At 45.2% G+C, this 20067-nt stretch overlaps 1 protein-coding gene across 3 annotated transcripts in view; it reads left to right on the top strand.

Annotated features, from left to right (window-relative positions):
* The first annotated feature begins 2145 nt into the window (after positions 1–2145).
* SENP5 (SUMO specific peptidase 5) overlaps positions 2146–20067 on the top strand; it is a 91086-nt gene continuing 73164 nt past the window's right edge. For 2 of the 3 annotated variants that reach the window (XM_033213159.1, XM_033213158.1), the window contains exon 1: positions 2179–2366. The gene's annotated coding sequence lies outside the window, so the exon portion shown is untranslated. Of the gene's footprint in view, positions 2367–20067 lie in introns of all 3 variants that reach the window. The other variant, XM_033213160.1, reaches the window with a different exon arrangement.

Here is a 20067-nt window from a genome sequence, read left to right as displayed (position 1 = left end):
GTCAACATGGTGACACTCCGTCTCTTCTAAAAATACAAAAACTAGCTGGGTGTGGTGGCGGGCACCTGTAATTCTAGCTACTTGGGAGGCTGAAGGAGGAGAATTGCTTGAACCTGGGAGGCGGAGGTTGCAGTGAGCTAAGATCATGCCATTGCACTCCAGCTTGAGCAAAAAGAGTGAAACTGTGTCTCAATAAAAATAATAATCGGCCGGGCGCGGTGGCTCAAGCCTGTAATCCCAGCACTTTGGGAAGCGGAGACGGGTGGATCACGAGGTCAGGAGATCGAGACCATCCTGGCTAACACGGTGAAACCCCGTCTCTACTAAAAATACAAAAAAACTAGCCAGGCGAGGTGGCGGGCGCCTGTAGTCCCAGCTACTTGGGAGGCTGAGGCAGGAGAATGGCGTAAACTCGGGAGGCGGAGCTTGCAGTGAGCTGAGATCCCGCCACTGCGCTCCAGCCTGGGCTATAGAGCGAGACTCCGTCTCAAAAACAAAAAAAAATAATAATCATCATCATCATCTTACATATGTAATTGGTGTCTCAGAGAACAGGCATAGAGAATGCAGCAAAAACCATATCTGAAGAGGTAATGATTGAGAATTCCCCAAAACTGATGAAAGACATCAACCCACAAATCAGAAAAACTCAATGATATCCAAGACAGATAAATACAAAGAAAACAAAGATAGGGCACAAAATAAATGACTAAAAATCACTGACAGGCCAGGTGCGGGGGCTCACGCCGGTATTCCCAACACTTTGGGAAGCCAAGGCGGTGGATCATGAGGTTAGGAGATGGAGACCATCCTGGCTAACATGGTGAAACCCCGTCTCTACTAAAAAAAAAAACCCAAAAAAGTTAGTCAGGCGTGGTGGCAGACGCCTGTAGTCCCAGCTACTCTGGAGGCTGAGGCAGGAGAATGGTGTGAACCCGGGAGGCGGAGCTTGCAGTGAGCTGAGATCCGGCCACTGCACTCCAGCCTGAGCGACAGAGTGAGATTCCGTCTCAAAAAAAAAAAAGAGAAAGAAAGATCACTGACAAAGAGAAACTATTAAAAACAAAAGAGAGGGCCTGGCGTGGTGGTTCATGCCTCTAATTCGAGCACTGTGGGAGGCCCAGGTGGGAGGATCACTTGAGCTCAGGGGTTCAAGACCAGCCTGGGCAACATAGGAAGAAGTCATCGCTACAAAAATAATGATAGTAATAATAATAGTAATAAAAAAATTAGCCGGGAGTAGTGCAGGAGCCTGTGGGCCCAACTATTCTGGAGGATAAGTGGGAGGATCGCTTGAGGCCGGGGGGCAGAGGTTACAGCGAGCCTAGGTTGTGCCACTGCACTCCAGCTTGGGCGAGAGAGCAAGACCCTGTTTGAAAAAAAAAAAAAAAAGAAAAGAAAAGAAAAATCAACAGTAAATTGCTGCCATTGTTCAGAAATAAGACTAAACAAAGCTTTCGTTTGGAGAGGAGTACATTATCGTTAACATTGTTTAGAATTTTCTGACACGGTGATAATTAAAAGCAAACTATCCTGCAGTTGGCTTCCTTATTGTTTTTATCTTCTCCACCATCAATGCATATCCTTATTGTCTACACAGGCTCTCAGCAACACAGCCTTGGTATTCCATTGCAGTCACCTCCACTTTATTCTTCCAAATCGAGTATGTTCAAAACTGAACTCATCTTCCGCCATAAATCTGCTATTATTATGTTTTTACCGTCAGGACACTGGCTTGTAATTTTGGAAAGCATTCACAGTTGGGGCGGGTAGGACACAGATAAAGAGGCCAATCGCAATAACGGGGTAAGATCAGTGGGAAAACCAGAGCGGGGACACCTGGGCCAGGCCTCACGACGTCCAGAGCTGGGATGGGTCTTTTGCTTTCGGCGCAGGGGTGACGGGATCAGAGGAGGGTCGGGGTGTACATTAGCTGCGGTCTGATTTAGCCCTTTTAGGTTAAAAGCTGGAGAATGGGCTGAAGTCTCAAACGCGCTTCGCAGCTCCTGAACGCAGCTCCCAACCCAGCCCGTTCTGAGGGAGGCTGGAGCTAAGGACGCGGTGACGGTCGAGGGCGGGGCGGCTCCGGGCCGGGAGGCGGGGCGGGAGCGCCGGAAGCGGAGCGGTGCCAGGCCCAGCCCGGCAGGCGGAAGGGCGCGGAGGAGGTGACGTGATAGGCCGGCGCCGGCGTCGGCGTCGCGGCAGCCGCTTCAGAGGAAGCTCGGCGCCTGTGGCCGCGGCGAGCAGGCCGGACGCCTCTTCGCTGGCGGGGCTTCCCCTGGAGCTGACGAAGGCGGGGCCCGCGGTCCAGGCTGCTGCCGCCTCGGGGCCGGTGGCGGGGCAGCTGCCAGGAACGAGGGTCGCAGGTAAGCTGGGACGTGGACAGCCAAGTGACGGATTCAGCGATCGCCTGGCGGGGCTGGCTGGGGCCATTCCCGCGCCGGTGCGCGCCAGCTCAGCGCCCGGTCCGGAGGCCTCGAGCCGCCCTCCCCCGCCCGAGCCGGAGGCCGCGGTCCGTCTCGGCCACAGCCTGCCGTTCCGGGGGAGGCGCGCGAGCTCGTCCCGTGGGGCCGCTGCCCTGCGCTCTCACTCCAGCCGGGCTGTGCGGCGCAGGCACCGGGAAGCTGGCGCCCCCCAGCTCCTCCCGAAGCCGGGAAAGCTCTGGGAGGAGGAGCGACTGTCACAGGCCTCCGGCTCCGGCCGCCTTGGAAGTCCGGGGTTCTTACTTGCTCAGACCACTCTGCCTCCTTCCGGCCTTGGTTCTTTCCCTCGCCCTCCCGGGACCCTTTTCCAGAGAGCCCGGTTGGGCATGAGCGCGGCGGGAGATGTCTTTTCCCTTCGGTCTGCGCTGAGTGGTATCATCCCCCGCTCTACGCCCTGTGGCCACTCTGTCGCGGGAGGAGGGATGCGGAGAGGATGTGGGAGTTTTGGACTTAGAGCCAGAATAGCCGAGGTGAAATCCTACCCTGCTGTCTGGTAGTGTTTTTTCATCTCATGCTAGACATTTCGACCTTTTTCACCCCAGGTAAAGTGGGACTTTCTTCTACCAATATAAATTATAATGTTTGGAGAATTAAATGAAGAAAGCAGACGTTATGAAATGTTTTGAGAATCTGGTTAAATTTAAGAATATCCAGGACACTTCATGATAGGTTCCTAATTCTGTTGTTTTGCGTTTTGCCCGGAATAACTAAGCTTAGTATGGAGAAGGGTGCCCGGAGATGCCAGGCGCTTGTGTGGTCAGAGCCTAACTGCAGTCTCTGTTTTGGGTGGGCAGCAGGAAGAAACCAGACTCTCTCCTAGCCAGCCACAAGTCTCACGCTTGTTGATAGCACATTATTGGTATAAGGGATGGCTTATATCAGTTTTGATCTTTACTCAAGGTAGCTTTTTTCCAGTGCATCTTTTCTAGGAGAAAAGATTGGTTTGTAGGGGAGGGTGGTGGTGAGGGGGGCTTCATATACACCTTGGCTCACAATTTTTTTTTGGCGGGGGACCGAGTCTCACTGTAACAGGCTGGAGTGCAATGGCGCGATCTTTTCGGCTCACTGCAACCTCCGCCTTCCGGGTTCAAGAGATTCTCGTGCCTCAACCTCCAGAGTAGCTGGGATTACAGGTTCCCGCCATCACGCCCGGCTAATTTTTGTATTTTTAATAGACACGGGGTTTCACCATATTGGCCAGGCTGGTCTCGAACTCCTGAGTTCAAGTGATCTACCTGCCTCGGCCTCTCAAAAGTGCTGGGATCGGCCAGTCGCGGTGGCTGACGCCTGTAATACCAGCACTTTGGGAGGCCGAGACGGGCGGATCACCTGAGGTTGGGAGTTCGAGATCAGCCTGACCAATATGGTGAAACCCCGTGTCTATTAAAAATACAAAATTAGCCAGGCGTGGTGGCACATGCCTGTAATCCCAGCTACTCGGAAGGCTGAGGCAGGAGAATAGCTTGAACCCGGGAGGAGAGGTTGCGGTGAGAGGAGATCACAGCATTACACTCCAGCTTGGGCAACAAGAACAAAACTCCATCTCCAAAAAAAAAAAAAAAAAAGGTGCTGGGGTTACAGGCATGAGTCACTGCGCCTGGCCTATATCACTTTGTAAATTAGCCTTTTTTTTGGGTAGACTATTATGTGAATCCTTCAAAAATCATAGAAAAATTGAAATTTAACAGTATTTTGCTTTTATTCTAGCTTGTCATAAACCCAGTGCTCTATACACAGGCCTGCCTTTCTGCCTCCTCCATCCTGGCATGCATGGCCATTTACTTCGTGTTATTAACCAGCTTCCTATGGAGCTCAGTTTGGGAACAGGGGGTTCTGTGCTTCTCTAGTTGCCAAACATCTGATTGAAGTAGATCACCTTGGCATTCGTGATATTAAGCATGTCTTTGTGAGTTTTTAGTTCCTTTTTCTTTCCTTGGTTAGATTGTGCTCTGTCACTTATTTAAAGAATTTGGTAGACGCTTAGGTGGGGTCAACTAACTGATAAGGTGGTCACAGTGTTTCACATGTATTTTTCTTACCCATTATAGTGACTTTTTTTTGGGTGTGGGTAGCATTTTCAAAATTAGGGTAAACAGGCCATCAGGCTGAGTTGCGCATTCTCTTTTAGGGAAATACATTCATTCTCAAAGTATTCTTTGGTAGCCTTCTCATTGCGTTAGCAGTTCCTACTCTATTATTAGTAGAACCGGAAATGGTCCCTACATTACACATTCTCCAAATATACTAAATTATGTTTTCTCTAAAATGGTCGTGTTTATAGCATGTTGATTTTCTTTTTTCTTTTTTTTGAGATAGAGTTTCACTCTTGTTGTGCAGGCTGGAGGCAACGGCTTGATCTCAGCTCGCTGCAACTTCTGCCTCCTGGGTTCAAGTGATTCTCCTGTCTCGGCCTCCCAAGTAGCTGGGATTAGAGCACCCACCACCACGCCTAGCTAATTTCTGTATTTTTAGTGGAGACGAGGTTTTACCATGTTGGCCAGGCTGGTGTTGAACTCGTGACCTCAAGTGATCTACCTGTCTTGGCCTCCCAAAGCACTGGGTTTACAGGTGTGAGTCACCGTACCTGGTCAGCAGCATGTTGATTTTCTACAACCAGATGACAAAGGACATCCTGAAGTCACTGATTTAAAAAGTCATGTTGGCCTGGCGCGGTGGCTCATGCCTGTAATCCCAGCACTTTGGGAGGCCAAGTTGGGTAGATCACGAGTCAGGAGTTTGAGAACAGCCTGGCCAAAACGGTGAAACCCTGTGTCTACTGAAAATACAAAAAAAAATTAGCTGGGCATGGTGGTGGGCACCTATAATCCCAGCTACTCAGGAGGCTGAGGCAGGAGAATCATTCAAACCCATGAGGCGGAGATTGCAGTGAGCCGAGATTGCACCATTGCACTTCAGCCTGGGCAACAGGGTGAGACTCTGTCTCAAAACAAAAACAAAAACAAGTCATGTTAACACATAGGTTGTCTAATACATTCAGAGTCTAGAGAGACCTGGTATGTATCTGAGAAACCAAATAGCTGAATCTCTAAAATTTTATTTTTGTGTCTGAAATACCTTAATTCTGAAGTTTTAATTGATGTTGAAGTTCAGATTCTGACAGGAGACAAATAGAGGTATATGTGAAGAGTTAGTATGAACCCAGGGTTACAGTTTCAATCTAAACTGATACTGCGGATTTAACATTGAAACAAAGCAGCTCTAGGGAGTTGTAACAACCTAGCAAAAAGTGAAGGTTAGAAGTCACTGACTGGCTCTTGAGGCAGTCTTCTGACTCTCAAACTACTTGAGTCTAAAATTTTCAAGAATTTTTTAACTTAATTTTTTAAAGATATAATTTACGGCTTGGCGCAGTGGCTGTCACCTGTAATCCCAGCACTTAGGGAGGCCGAGGCCGATGGATCACATGGGGTCAGGAGTTTGAGACCAGCCTGGCCAACATAGTGAGACCCCGTCTCTACTAAAAATACAAAAATTAGCTGGGCGTAGTGGCACACACTTGTACTCCCAGCTACTCAGGAGGCTGAGGTGGGAGAATCTCTTGAACCTGGGAGGTGGAGCTTGCAGTGAGCCGAGATCAGGTCACTGCACTTCAGCCTGGGCGACACAGTGAGACTCCGTCTCAAAAAAAAAAAAAAAAAAAAGATACAGTGAAATACATAGACTTTAAGGGTTTTTGTTTTTTAAAGCATATGTACACAAAATGGAAGACAGAAAAACAGCAAAAACATTTTGGAAGTTGGAATGCAGATTGATTTAAGTAATCCGCCCGCCTTGGCCTCCCCAAGTGCTGGGATTACAGGCTTGAGCCACCACACTCGGCCGATATAACTTTTTCATAGTGAAGCTTCAGTTAACCTGTACAGTGGCTGCGCTGTGAACTTTCACCCAAATATTGGGCTCGTTAAGGGGCTTAGTTTAGGCTTGGGGCTGTCCTAGGGTCAGTGAGTATCTATCTAACAAGAGTGTAAACCTCACTTCTGTTTCCCTTGTGTGTTGTGTTTTATCTTTGAAGGAATGTTGGTATTTGGTGAATATGAACATACAGCAGCATGGCTGGGAATACAGGGGCAGAAATGTAAAGGTGAAGTTTGCTTTTAATTCCTGGGCCGTTTTATTTGAGAACCTTCAATGGCAGTGTCTTGTCTTTGCTCCAGCGTCAGATTCCCTAAAGAAGGGACCTCCTACTTGGAGAATACAAATTGGGCTTCCAGCAGTCTGGTTGCTAAACTGAGGGAAAGGCTGAAGGTCTTAGCATTCATTTTATAAACACTCATTCATGTTCATTTAACTCAGCTATTTTCAGTAAGATGACCTCATTCTCAGGTGGACCAGTTGAAAAGTGTTCCAGTCCAGGAATTCTTTGTTTTTACACAGGATTGTTTTAAGCTGCTACACGTGGTTAGTGGCTACCATATTGGATAGCGGAGCTGCACTATCTAATATGGTAGCCACTAGTCACATGTAGCAGCCTAAATCTAAATAATTAAAATTAAAGGTTTAGTTCCTCACTTGCACTAGACACATTTCAAGTGCTCAATGGCCACATTTGCCCAGAGGCTACCATACTGGGTAAGAGATTTTATTGGGCTGTGCTGTTGTAGTTTAGAGAAGAAGACTCCAGGTTTCTTCAAGGATGGGTAGGGGATAGTTGGCTGGTTTTGTGGCGTGTGGGAGGATATTTAAATCATTTGACCAATCCTTTTATTTTTAGCATCATATTCACATTCACATCCCTCTGTAGAACAATTCCTGACCTGTTTTGAGGTACTGTTCTTTAGATTGCTTTCCTCCCTGCAAGCTTGAGATTTAACTTTTTTTTTTTTTTTTGAGACAGAGTCTCGCTCTGCTGCCCAGGCTGGAGTATAGTGGCATGAACTTGGCTCACTGCAACCTCCACCTCCCAGGTTCAAGCAGTTCTCCTGCCTCAGCCTCCCAAGTAGCTGAGATTACAGGCGCACACCACCATGCCCTGCTAATTTTTGTATTTTAGTAGAGATGGGGTTTGCCAAGTTGGCCAGGCTGGTCTCAAACATCTGACCTCAGGTGATCCGCCCGCCTCAGCCTCCCAAAGTGTTGGGATTACAGGCGTGAGCCACGGCATCTGACTGATATTTTTATTTATTTATTTATTTACTTTTTCTTAAGACAGAGTTTCGCTCTTGTTGCCCAGGCTGAAGTGCAATGGTGTGATCTTGGCTCACCACAACCTCCACCTCCTGGGTTCAAGCGATTCTCCTGCCTTAGCCTCCTGAGTAACTAGGATTAAAAGCATGCACCCATCATGCCCGGCTAATTTTTGTATTCTTAGTAGAGATGGGGTTTCTCCATGTTGGTCAGGCTGGTCTTGAACTCCCAAACTCAGGTGATCTGCGTGCCTTGGCCTCCCAAAGTGCTAGGATTACAGGCGTGAGCCACCGCGCCTAGCTCCAACCAAGATTTAACTTCTTTAGATCTTTAAGTCAATCCACATTCCAACTTTCAAAATGTTTTTGCTGTTGTTTGGTTTTCTATTTTGTGTATGTATGCTTTAAAAAACAAAAGCCCTGGCCGGGCGCCGTGGCTCAAGCCTGTAATCCCAGCACTTTGGGAGGCCGAGACGGGCGGATCACGAGGTCAGGAGATCGAGACCATCCTGGCTAACACGGTGAAACCCCGTCTCTACTAAAAAATACAAAAAACTAGCCGGGCGAGGTGGCGGGCGCCTGTAGTCCCAGCTACTCGGGAGGCTGAGGCAGGAGAATGGCGTGAACCCGGGAGGCGGAGCTTGCAGTGAGCTGAGATCCGGCCACTGCACTCCAGCCCGGGCAACAGAGCAAGACTCCGTCTCAAAAACAAAAACAAAAACAAAAACAAAAAACAAAAGCCCTTCAGTTTTCTGTATTTCACTGCAAGTGAATTGTATCTTTAAAAAATTAAGTTAAAAAATTCTTAAAATGTTGATCAAAGGATGGAAAAGTCTCAGATTGGAGGAATAACTTTTAGTGATCTATCCCATTGCATGGGAACCACAGTTATTAAGAATGAAGGCCAGACACGGTGGCTTAACGCCTGTATTGCAGCACTTTGGGAAGCTGAGGCGGGCAGATCACCTGAAGTCAGGAGTTCGAGACCAGCCTGACCAACATGGTGAAACCCCGTCTCTACTGAAAATACAAAATTAGCTGGGCATGGTGGCGCATTCCTGTAATCACAGCTACTTGGGAGGCTGAGGCAGGAGAATCGCTTAAACCCTGGAGGTGGAGGTAGTAGTGAGCCGAGATCATCCATTGCATTCCAGCCTGGGCAACAAAAGCGAAACTCCGTCTCAAAAACAAAAAAAAAAAGAAAAAAAGTGTATATTTCAAAATTGTTAAAAAAAAACAGATTTTTAGTGTTCTCATGACAAAACATAAAGTTGGTGAAGTGATGAATATGTTAATTAGCTTTATTGAGTCTTTCTATAGTGTATACATAGATCAAACCATGACATTGTATTCCATAAATATACACAATTATTTGTCAATTAAAAATATGTAAATTACAACCTGGCCAACATGGTGAAACCCCCTTTCTACTAAAAATACAAAAATTAGTCAGTCATGGTGGTACACACCTATTGTCCCAGCTACTTGGGGGTCTGAGGCTGGAGAATCCTTGAACCTGGGAGGCAGAGGTTGCAGTGAGCTGAGATATGCCACTGCACTCCAGCCTGGGTGACGTAGTGAGACTCCGTCTCAAAAAAAAAAATTAATTTTAATTAGTTATTTAGGGATGGGTCTTGCTATGTTGTCCAGGTTGGTCTCAAACTCTTGGCCTCAAAGGATCCTTCTGCCTCAGCCTCTTGAGTAGCTGGGATTACAGACATGTACCATGGTGCCTGGCTGGTTTTTTCTTTTAAAAAATTAATTTATTGGCTCACATCTGTAATCTTAGGTACTCAGAAGGCTAAGTCAGGAGGATCACTTGAGCCTGGGAGTTTGGGGCTGCAGTGGGCCATGGCTGACAGAATGAGACCTTCTTTTTAAAAAAAAGAAAAGAAAAAAGATTAAGGGAAATTTTTTTACTCTTAATGAAGTTTTAGGAGGGAATGATGGTAAAATGTGTCTGCTTAATCCGCAGTCTTTATCCACAAGTAAAGTACTTCATCAGAATTTAAACACGTATAAGAATCTCCATTAAAAAAATGTTTCAGCTTTACCCAGGCTTTTTGAGCAATTTTTATGTATCGCCTTCTTTATTCTACCTTGGTTTTTGTCCTTTCCCTTGTACTAAAATTTCTCCTGCAAATGTCAAGAGAATTCAGTGAACACTTTTAATCCTTATCTAGCTTGACTTCTCAACAACTTTTGACCATTTCCCTCTTTTTAGAAACTTGTTCTAGCTTTGCTGATACCACCTTTACCTGATTTTCCACCTTATCTCCCTGGTCATTCCTTTTCACTTTCCTTTGCTTAGTCTTCTTTCTTTATCTCACTCTTAAATCCTGGAGTTCCACCGGGCACACTTGTATTCCCAGCACTTTGGGAGGCTGAGTTGGGCGGATCACCTCAGGTCGGCAGGTTGAGATCAGCCTTAGCAAAATGGAGAAACCCCGTCTCTACTAAAAATACAAAATTATCTGGGTAATCCCAGCTACCTGGGAGGCTGAGGCAGGAGAATTGCTTGAACCCAGGAGGCGGAGGTTGCAGTGAGCGGAGATCATGCCATTGTGCTCCAGCCTGGGCAACAAGAGTGAAACTCCTTCTCAAAAAAAGAAAAAAAAAATCCTGGAGTTCCTTGGGATATTGCCCTAGGGTACATTCTCTTCTGCCTTTTGCAAATTCTTTCTAAGTGATCTTATCATTTTCTATAGCTTTGGTTACTCTTAAGCTGAAAACTGGAATTCACATGATGTCCTCTTTTCAGAATTCTTGAACTGTGTATCCACGGTATATATCACTCGGATTTCTTTTTTTTTTTTTTTTTTTTTTTTTTTTTTTTTTTTTGAGACGGAGTCTCGCTCTGCCGCCCAGGCTGGAGTGCAGTGGCCGGGTCTCAGCTCACTGCAAGCTCCGCCTCCTGGGTTTACGCCATTCTCCTGCCCAGCCTCCCAAGCAGCTGGACTACAGGCGCCCGCCATGTCGCCCGGCTAGTTTTTGTATTTTTTAGTAGAGACGGGGTTTCACCATGTTAGCCAGGATGGTCTCGATCTCCTGACCTCGTGATCCGCCCGTCTCGGCCTCCACTCGGATTTCTAATGGTCATCTGAGATTAAACATGTGAAAGACTAAAGGCATAGTCAGTATAACCTTCCCCTAATCTATCTCCATCTGTGTTTCATATCAGTGATACCATTATCTACCTAGTAACTGATACCGGAACTTTTGCCCCCTACAGATAGGCTTTTGACAAATGACAGGTCCTTTCTGTGTCCTGAAGATTGATTCACTTTGCTACATCCTCCCAGTTTTTCAGTCTAAGAAGCTGTCACACTGTATCTGCATTGATTTACCTGTAACAGACTCCTAATGGGTTTCTTCTGCTGTGACCTTCTCCTAGGCATTCTGCACATTGCAGGTAGAAAGATTTTTTTTCAAGAATGTGAATCAGATCTTTGTCTTTCAGTGGCTTCATACCAACCTTATGTTAAGTATCAATAATTTAGCTCTTCTGTTCCTTACCTACCCCTTTGGTGCCTCTAAGTGTTACTGAAGTTATTTCCGTTCCTTGGAATACTGAATTCTCTCTCTTGCCTGGTAACTCTTGCTCATCATTTGTCTCAGCTGAAAAATAATTTCTTCAGAGAAAAAATAATTTCTTCAGAGAGGTGTTTCCTGACCCTTTTGCCAGATATTTCCATTGTACCCTGAATTTGACTTTTTTTTTTTTTTGAGACAGAGTCACCCAAGCTAGAGTGCAGTGGTGTGATCATAGCTCAGTGAAACTTTGACCTCCCATGCTCAAGCGATCCTTCCACCTCACCCTCCTGAGTAGATGGGAACACAGGCATGTACCACCACTTTTGACTAAGTTTTTTTTTTTGGAGACAGGATCTCCCTGTGTTGCCCAGGCAGGTGATCTTGAACTCCTGGACTCAAGCGATACTCCACCTCTGCCTCCCAAAGTGCTGGGATTACAGGCATAAGCCACCATGCCTGGCTGATATTGGCAGTATACCATAGTAAGAGTTTATTTGAATTATGTTATTTCATATTAAGAAGTTTGTTTATATATAAGTGATTTTTTCCACTGACAAGGTAAAACACAGTACTCTAAACTAGAGGTTCCTAAATTTTCTCTGTTTACACCCTCCTTAATATGTTTTTTACATGCCCCTAAGCTTAATAGTTTAATTTATTAAGTAGTTAGGTTCAAACAGCTTGAGAAGTATTTATGGGCCGGGTGCGGTGGCTCACGCCTGTAATTCCAGCAGGCAGATCACGAGGTCAGGAGATCGAGACCTTCCTGGCTAACACGGTAAAACCCCGTTTCTACTAAAAATACAAAAAAATTAGCCGGACGTGGTGGCAGGTGCCTGTAGTCCAGCTACTCAGGAGGCTGAGGCAGGAGAATGGTGTGAACCCGGGAGGTGGAGCTTGCAGTGAGCTGAGATCATGCCACTGCACTCCAGCCTGGGCAACAGAGTGAGACTCTGTCTCGAAAAAAAAAAAATGAAGGATTTATGTTCTTACAACTTAATCGACATCTAAGAAATCCACAAATTGAAAGACAAAATCAGATAGATATGGTGGCTCATGTCTGTAATCTCAGCTGTTTTGGTGGGCGGATCACTTGAGTCCAGGAGCTTAAGACCAATCTGGGCAACACAGACCTTATTTCTACAAAAAACAAACAAACAAACGAATGAATGAATGAATGAATGAATGAATATATGAATGAATTGCCAGGCCTGGTGGTGTGCGTCTGCTGTAGTCCCAGCTACTCGGGAGGCTGAGGGAGGATTGCTGGCGCCTGAAAGTTGAGGTGAGCTCTGGTTGCACCACTGCACTCCAGCCTGGGTGACAGAGTGAGACACTCAAAAAAAAAAACAAGAAAGAGAAAGATAAAATGACATTTTGATTTCATTCTTAAATAACTGCAGTTATTTACTGCATATACTTGTTGGGCACTACAAAACCCAAACCCTGGAATCGTACTGGACATGGCCACCTACATTACCTTTTACCTTTTTAATTACAAAAAAATTTTTTTTTTTTTTTGGCTGGGCATGGAGGCTCATGCCTATAATCCCAGCACTTTGGGAGGTTGAGGTGGGAAGATCATTTGAGACCAGGAGTTCAAGAGCAGTCTGGGGAACATAACAAGAACCCATCTCGCTACCTTATTTTATGCTTTTAATTTTTAATTTTAAATATTTATTTAGAGACGGAGTCTCACTGTGTGACCCAGGCTGGAGTACAGTGGCATGATCTTGGCTCATTGCAACATCCACCTCCCTGGTTGAAGCGATTCTCCTGCCTCAGGCTCCCAAGAAGCTGGCCATTATTGATGCCCACCACCACACCTGGCTAATTTTTGTATTTTTAGTAAGAGGGTTTCACCATGTTGACCAGGCTGGTCTCGAACTCCTGACCTCAGGTGATCTGCCCTGCTCGACTTTCAAAAGTGCTGTGCTTACAGGTGTGTGCCGCCATGCCCAGCCACCATCTCGCTATTTTAAAAAATAAGTAACATTTGTTTACATCTTTGTTTTCTCCATTCATTTTTTGCTCTAAATTGGTATTTGCACAGTATTTTTTTTAAAATCACAGCAACCAACAGATACTCAGCTTTGCAAAGATTATGATATCATCAAAAGGAATATAGTGTGATCCATTTTGAAACTGAACTGTCTTGAACTAGTAGTTTACAGGGTGTTTGACGAGTATAGAATATCACTTTTTCCCTGTAATTTAGAATTTCCTGTGGTGCTCGTGTGAGTTCTCTGCAGAATCTCAGGTTACCTTGGGCACAGTTTAGGAACTGTAATCCTAAACTGTTGATAGTTTGGTGTGTATGCTTTTAGACATTTTTCTTCAAAGATTCAAGCATATGCATGTATTTTTCCTTTTAACAAAAATGGGCTGGTACATATTGGGCAGCAGCTTGATTTTTTTCATTCAACAGTGTATCATGGTAAAGGTGGTGGGTTGAACATACACATTTAATTTTATGCCAGCCTGAAAATTTCATTAAAACAGTAGAGGACTTAGAAACTCTCTAGATAACAAAGAACAGGAACAATAAGAAGGACAACAATATTGTGAAAGCTGGAAAGCAGACAAGACTAATGGCAACTAATTCGCCAACCTGAGAAAGCTGTATCCCAAACCAACAGTGGAGAGAGCCTTCAAATAGTCATGTTATGTTACCAAACCCTTTAAAAGTCTCAAGATTAGCTGTGTCATGTACTGTGGAGGTGAAGGTGGGACAAAAAATACGAGGAGTTGTTTGAAAGTCTGTTTCAGAAAAATATTTCCACACCTGACCTCCCTCTCTTCTCCGCATAGACATAAACAGGGTAACTAGAGACTATCTGGAGTAGAAAATGATTGTTATCTGGACTGAGGGATACCATGCATAGTTAAGGATAAGGTACTATGCCTTATAGTGGAAATCTGTATACTGAAGGCAGAAACATTTAGCCTTTTTTCCTGACTTAGTTCTCAGAATCTTGCCCCTTTCTGCTGTTTCCCATTCACCAAAAGCAGCCTCTTTCAAGTCTTTGAGGTATTGCTTTGGTGTAAACAACATGTCTTTAAATTACCTTTTACATTTTTTTAAATTTATTTTTGAGATGGAGTCTTCCTGTCACCCAGGCCAGAGTACAGTGGCATGATCTCCAGTCACTGCAACCTTCGTCTCCCAGGTTCAAGTGATTCTCCCCTCAGCCTCCCGAGTAGCTGAGATTACAGGCACCTGCCATCATGTCCGGCTAATTTTTGTATTTGTAGTAGAGACAAGGTTTCACCGTGTTGGCCAGGCTGGTCTCGAACTCCTGACCTCAAACAATCTGCCCACCTCAGCCTCCCAAAATGCTGGGAGTGCAGGCATGAGCCACCGTGCCCGGCCTAAATTACCTTTTTATAATGTAACTTTTGGTTACTTAGTTTATGCTTTATCAACTTGAAGATGAAGATTTTCTTTTTCACCTCTGTTCCCCACGTCTGTGTACCTGCATACTTCTTATCTTCCCTCCAAGATACCACTGTATCTTCCCACTGTAGGGATACCATAATTTTTTCTAGAACTAATTTTCTTGAATGGGGGCAGTGTTACCATTCCAGGTGAGATAATTCTTCACTGCTGTGTTTATTGCGTATATTTAGCGTCCTTGGACCCCAGCAGTAAATGTCAATACCAACCTGAATGTATTACAGCAACCAAGAATTTCCTACACGTTTCCAAATGTTGGGTTGGAGTGGTATGGAGTATCTGGTTGAGAATCGTTGGGTTAGATCTGTGTTTAGCTTATTACTGTTATGTAAATGGTAGTCATAGTTAAACCGTGTAGTACACCAAGGTTTACAACCACTGTTTTCCCTTTCTTGTACATATTTCTGCTGTCCCTGAAGTTAATTGTCTTTATCTTTTGTTTAGTGTTCTCTGTACCTACTGCTAACTGCAGACTCTCTTCTGGTTGTCTATATCTCCTTTATTTGCACTCGTACATTTTAGAAATTCTATCGGTATCACATTCTTGGAGCCTTTTGACCGACATTTGACCGCTCCCTTATGGATTGGTGGCCCTCCAGACTTGAGGCACATTGTCATTCTGCATCTATTTTTACTGTTATCTTTAGTATTCTCTTTGCCTGACCCTTGTTTTGGATCTCATTTCCTGCATCCTGTGTCTTGACTTACTCCCTTATTTGCCAGAATACCTCCTCCTGTGACTCTCTAAGAAGGGTGCATGGGAGGTAAATATTTTGATAACTGACATCTCTGTAAACCTTTTTTGTTAGTTGTTATGTTAGTTTCAGTCTGTCATTTCGTGGTACTTTCTGGGAGATTGCTCAAAATTTTAAATGTTTCAGTGTTTCACTTTTAACTTCGAAATCACTTCAAATTTACCAAAAAAAATTGCAAAATATTACAGTTTTTCTGTATGTTTCACCTAGCTTTGTTCCGATGTTTTGTTTCAGTTTTTTGTTTGTTTGTTTGAAGACATGGCCTTGCTCTGTTGCCCAGGCTGGAGTGCAGTGGTGCGATCTCGGCTCACTGCAACTTTTGCCTCCTGGGTTCAAGTGATTCTCCTGCCTCAGCCTCCTGAGTAGCTGGGATTACAGGTTCATGTCACCACGCCCGGCTAATTTTTGTGTTTTTGGTAGAGATGGGGTTTCTCTATGTTGGCCAGGCTGGTCTCGAACTCCTGACCTTAGTTGATCCACCCACCCCTGCTTCCCAAAGTGCTGGGATCACAGGCATGAGCCACTGCGCCCGGCCTTGCTTCAGTTTTTAAGGAGACAGAGTCTTGCTATGTTGCCCAGGCTGATCTTGAACTCTTGGGTTCAAATAATCCTTCTGCCTCCACTTCCCAAGTAGGTGGGTCTATACGTGTTCACCACTGTATCTGGCCTCTCCAGTGTTACAGAACTACAGCACATTGTCAAGGCCAGGCAGTTAACATTGAGAGAATACTGCTAACTGATCTACACACCTTATTCCAGTTTTGTCAATTGTCACATTTCTTTTTCTGAACTGAGACTCAAGCCAGGATTACACCTTTCTTTTTTTTTTTTTTTTTTTTTTTTTTGAGGCGGAGTCTCGCTCTGTCGCCCGGGCTGGAGTGCTGTGGCCGGATCTCAGCTCACTGCAAGCTCCGCCTCCCGGGTTCCGCCATTCTCCTGCCTCAGCCTCCCGAGTAGCTGGGACTACAGGCGCCGCCACCTCGCCCGGCTAGTTTTTTTTGTATTTTTAGTAGAGACGGGGTTTCACCGTATTAGCCAGGATGGTCTCGATCTCCTGACCGCGTGATCCGCCCGTCTCGGCCTCCCAGAGTGCTGGGATTCCAGGCGTGAGCCGCCGCACCCGGCCGGTTACACCTTTTTCTTAATTGTCGTCTCCTTAATCTCAGTGTTTCATTCTAGGACAGTTCGGTCTGTCCTTGTCTTTCAGGACTTTGATTGACGTGATTGAACAGTATTAGCCAGTTATTCTTTGTTTTTTTGGAGGCAGAGTTTTGCTCTTGTCCCCCAGGCTGGAGTTCAATGGGGAGATCTCGGCTCACTGCAACCTCTGCCTCCCGGGTTCAAGCAATTCTTCTGCCTCAGCCTCCCAAGTAGCTGGATTACAGGCACGCGCCACCACGCCTGGCTAATTTTTGTATTTTTAGTAGAGACAGGGTTTCACCATGTTGGCCAGACAGGTCTCGAACTCCCAACCTCAAGTGATCTGCCCGCCTCGGCCTCCCAAAGTGTTGGGATTACAGTCATGAGCCACCACACCTAGCCCTTTTCCTTTTTTTTTTTTTTTTTTTGAGACAGGCCATCACTCTGTTGCCCAGGCTAGAGTGCTGTGGCACAATCTCAGCTCACTGCAACCACAAACTCCTGGGTTCAGGTGATCCTTCCACCTCAGCCTCCTGAATAGCTGGGACCACAAGCACACGCCACCACACCTGGCTAATTTTTATATTTTTTGTAGAGATGGAGTTTCATCATGTTGCCCAGAGTGGTCTCAAACTCCTGGGCTCAAGCAATCCACCCACCTCAGCCTCCCAAAGTGCGGGATTACAGGCTGAGCTACGGTTCCCTGCCAGTTGTTTTTAATATTTTTTCTATTATAAACAGTGTTGCAATGAATAGCCTTGTACATGTATATATTTGTATTATTGTAGGCATGTCTTCAGGGTAAATTCCTTAAAGTGGAGTTGCTGGATTAAAAGGTAAATGCTTTTGTAGTTATTAAATGTTACCAGGTTACCCTCCAAAAAGATTGGATCAATTTGTAGTCCTCCTAACAAAGTGTGGAAAGGCCCCTCTTCCCCACCAAGAGAATGTGTTGTAATTTTTGCCAATTGCCTTATAAATGAAGTTGGACATCTTTCTTAAGCTTAAGGAACATTTAAAAAGCTTTATTTGTAAATTGTCTCCTTATGTATTTTTCCTATTTTCCATTAGGTTTTTTTTCCAGTTATCCCTTAATTTAAGAGTTCTATCTATGTTAGGAATATTAGGCCTTTATGATACATGTTGCAAATTTTTTTTCTAGTTTACCAGTTGTCTTTTCATTTTGTTCATTTATTATTATTTTTTGACTTCCAAGCTTTCTGTTGAGTTTTTAATTTCTGCTATTATTTTTAATTTTCAAGACCCCTTTCTTGTTTTTGGCCATTCCTTTTGAAAAAGAATAATACCCTGTTCTTTTTTTTTCAATGGCTATAATGTTTGCTTTTGCTTCTTTGAAGATAGTATTCGGTGTTTTTTTTGTTTTGTTTTGTTTTGTTTTGAGACGGAGTCTTGCTCTGTCACCCAGGCTGCAGGCTGGAGTACAGTGGCTCAATCTCAGTTCACTGCAGCCTTCACCTCCCAGGTTCAAGCAATTCTTGTGTCTCAGCCTCCCGAGTTGCTGGGATTACAAGCACGTGCCACCACACCTGGCTAATTATTTTTGTAGTTTTAGTAGGGTCGGGGTTTCACCCTGTTGGCCAGGTTGGTCTTAAACTCCTGACCTCAAGCGATCCGCCTGTCTTGGCCTCCCAAAGTGCTGGGATTTTAGGTGTGAGCCACCACACTCGGCCCCCTCTTTTTTTTTAGTTGTGGTAAAATATACGTAACATAAAATTTACTGTTTTAACCATTTTTAGGTGTACAGTTCATTGGCATTAAAGTACATTTGCATTGCTATGCAACCATCACCACCATCCATCTCCAGAACCTTTTTATCTTCCCAAACTGAGATTCTGTGCCCATTAAGCAATAGCTCCCTTTTCTCCCCTCCCTGTTAGTTTATAAAAGTTAACTAATCTATATATAGGTTTTACTTTTATCTGTTTGTTTTGGTCTGTTTTTATCCCTAGAAGTCTGGTGATTCTTGGTCATCCTTTTTTTTTTATTTTTTATTTTTTTGAGATGGAGTCTCGCTCTGTTGCCCAGGCTAGAGTGCAGTGGTACAATCTCAGCTCACCACAACCTCTGCCTCCCAGGTTCAAGCGATTCCTGTGCCTCAGCCTCCCAAGTAGCTGGGATTATAGGCATGTACCACCATGCCCAGCTAATTTTTGTATTTTTAATAGAGATGGGGTTTTGCCATGTTGGCCAGGCTGGTCTCGAACTCCTGACCTCAAGTGATCTGCCTACCTTGGCCTCCCAAAGTGTTGGGATTACAGGCGGGAGCCACCTCGCCCAGCCCATCTAATTGTTTTTAAGAATGACCACTAAGAAACTGCTTGAGAACTCTTAACACATGGTGGGACATGTCAACTTTGGGGTACACTGTGGGCTATGCTGAGCCATTTTGTGGGGGTAATGTCTTTATCTTTATGGATTTGTGTGTGTGTTTGTGGACTAGTTACAGTCTCCAGAAAAGAATCTTCAGTCTGCTTGTATGGATAAGACAGACTGCTAGCTTTCTGGGAGATGAGTGGCAAAGTGTGTTTGGAGTCTCATATACAGTATATAATTCCATCTTCAAACTATTCCTGGAGTCCCTCTGTCTGCAGACTTTCCATTTTACTCTTTCTTTTTTTTTTTTTGAGACGGAGTCTCACTCTGCCACCCAGGCTGGAGTGCAGTGGCCAGATCTCAGCTCACTGCAAGCTCCGCCTCCCGGGTTTACACCATTCTCCTGCCTCAGCCTCCAGAGTAGCTGGGACTACAGGCGCCGCCACCTCGCCCGGCTAGTTTTTTGTATTTTTTAGTAGAGACGGGGTTTCACCGTGTTAGCCAGGATGGTCTCGATCTCCTGACCTCGTGATCCGCCCGCCTCGGCCTCCCAAAGTGCTGGGATTACAGGCTTGAGCCACCGCGCCCGGCCCCATTTTACTCTTTCTTTCTTTCTTTTTTTTTCTTTTGAGACAGTCTTGCTCTGTTGCCCAGGCTGGAGTGCAGTGGTGCAATCTCGGCTCACTGCAACCTCTGCCTCCCGGGTTCAGGCCATTCTCCTGCTTCAGCCTCCAGAGCAGCTTGGACTACGGGCACTCGCCACCACGCCCGGCTAATTTTTTTTTTTTTTTTTTTTTTGTATTTTTAGTAGAGACGGGAGTTTCACCGTGTTAGGCAGGATGGTCTCGATCTCCTGACCTCATGATCTGCCCACCTCGGCCTCCCAAAGTGCTGGGATTACAGGCGTGAGCCACCGTGCCTGGCCTTCCATTTTACTCTTTCTAAAGGATAAACTTCTAGTCTTGGGTAGGGGAGGGTCACTTGACTGCCATGTGGAGTTAAGTAGGGATCTGAAGTCTAATTGCTTCTTAAACTTGAGGCCACCCTGTAGAGTAATTGTTCAGACTTGTTTTGTTGAGACAGCCCCAGATATCACCATCTGTAGGTTTTTTCTCCCTGAATGATCTGTTTTCCCCCAGGGACTGGTCGCCTTCTTGTGGGTATAGAGCTTCTTGCCAGTCTTATGGAAGCTGAGTAGGGAAGGGCCTGGAGGCGAATTC

This window comes from Trachypithecus francoisi, unplaced genomic scaffold (assembly GCF_009764315.1).
Source record: "Trachypithecus francoisi isolate TF-2019V2 unplaced genomic scaffold, Tfra_2.0 Lachesis_group0, whole genome shotgun sequence".
Classification (NCBI taxonomy): Eukaryota; Metazoa; Chordata; class Mammalia; order Primates; family Cercopithecidae; genus Trachypithecus; species Trachypithecus francoisi.
Note: the sequence above shows the minus strand (reverse complement) of the source record. Positions and strands in the feature narration are given on the sequence as shown.